Here is a 2,106-nt window from a genome sequence, read left to right on the forward strand (position 1 = left end):
ATAAATGGCTATGATACATAAATAGTGTTATATAAACAAACAAATGGATGAATAACTGGACACAATATGTTGATTTAAGAGGATGGTTTATAAACACACCTGGTCTTTAGTTTTGCTTTCTCTCTCTCTGATGAAAGTGGTGACGATTTTCTCCGTCTCTTCTCTCAGCAGAGGATACGAGTTCAACTACAACACACACACACAAACACACACTGAGAACTGCAGCAGAAGCACACACACACACACACACACACACACACACACTGCGAACTGAAGTAGAAGCACACACATACACACTCTGATTATGATGCATGACTCAAACATCATCAGTGTCTCCAGTAAGATTTTATCGAGACACGGGTGAGTAGGACAGCATGCAAATCTGAACCAATGTGTGTTTAAACACTGACAGTGAGCTAGTTTATTAGTAGATCAGTGAGATTATTAAATATAATCGCCACAAAGCAAAAACAGACACAAACTGAGCTCATCTACCATAGACAAGCATAAAACACTACGATTAAACAATGATGACCCTTATTTTAATATTAAGAGGAATTTACTTCACTAGATCTGCTTGGTTATGGGATTCTGTCATCAATGGTCAGGGGTGAAACAGCCCGTCCTGGAGGATCATGGGAAAGCGAGGGTGTTAATTGGGGTGAAGGCAATATTGGAGAAGCGTGGCGCTAGATGAAAACATCAAAAAAAAAAAACATTTATATTGCTTATTTAGATGGTTTTAAATACACTCACTGAAATATAAAATATATATTTTTTAATGCAATTTGAGTCTAAAAAATTAAATAAAAAATTTAGCTACTATGAGTGGAACAAAATATTTGAGGCAAGTTCCCTGTTAGATTTTTTTTGCACATGATTTGACAGCATTATTGAACTGCGAAATAACTTTTTATCACTATTTGGGTATAAAAACAACATTTACAGGACATTTCTGTCAGATTTTATTTGGAATGTTCATTTGTCATCAGTTTTTGGTATTTTCCTCATTAAAGCTGCAGGATGGCGTGACGGACATGCTTCGGGTTTTCAGCCGTGCGTGTACAGCATTCACTGAGGTTTTTGCTTTGCGGAGGCCGTTAGCCAGCGTGAGTTGGCTCAGGTTTTAGTGTGTTGACAATGCATCGCGGCCCCCGTCCTCTCTCTCGTCTAACCTTCAGCGTGCACTGCCTGACCGATTGATGAGCTCCTTTATGACCAGTCAGGCCATTTGAGGGATGGCTCCTTCAGCTTTATCAGCTGCTTTTTCACGATGGCCTCGAAGCCATGTCCGGGTGAATCGCCCCGTCCTGAGTCAAAACACACAACACACGATCAACCCCCACACCACAAACGAGACTGCGAGAAAGCAGGAGTCAATCACACGATCTCGCTGGTTGAGTGCAAAACAAGATAGCGCTAGCCGTACAGTCCTTTACTGAACTAATCACACAAGCACATTTTACCTATCATTTAGGAGTTGTGTAAATAGTTCAAATATGGAGAATAAAGACTTTCATGTGTTGAAATCTAGCTTGTGTTAGGAGTAGGACTGTATCGCAGTTTGATAATAAACTGCAGCTAAGCTGCTTTTATAAATAAATACTTTTTATCGCTAATTACATTTCTCTCCTTTTTTCCTTGATTTTTTGTTTTTTGTCTTGGTTTTAGCAAAAATGTTGTTTGGAAAAATGTCAGTATAGAAAAGTAATGAGTGAATAATTTGAAAATATGTTATATATATATATATATATATATATATACACACACACACACACATTATATACATTATATATATATATATATATATATAGTGATGCATCTTTTGCAAACAAATAATAATAATAATAAAAAGAATATGTAGCAATATATATATATATATATATATATATATATATATATATATATATATATATATATATATATATATATATATATATATATACACACACACACACACACAAACCCACAAATATATTCATCACAAGATCATTTTGAGTATAAATATTAAGGAAGATAAAGAAACATATGAATTGTTTATATGTCAATTGTATGCTTATGGTGAGATATGGTACTCTACACTAGCAATACGTAACCGGAACGAAG

The 2,106-nt window shown here is 35.4% G+C and overlaps 1 pseudogene; it reads right to left on the minus strand.

The window, feature by feature from the left end:
• LOC122147797 overlaps positions 1-2,106 on the minus strand; it is a 27,183-nt pseudogene that overhangs the window by 6,808 nt on the left and 18,269 nt on the right.

Source organism: Cyprinus carpio, chromosome A15 (assembly GCF_018340385.1).
Source record: "Cyprinus carpio isolate SPL01 chromosome A15, ASM1834038v1, whole genome shotgun sequence".
Taxonomy (NCBI): Eukaryota; Metazoa; Chordata; class Actinopteri; order Cypriniformes; family Cyprinidae; genus Cyprinus; species Cyprinus carpio.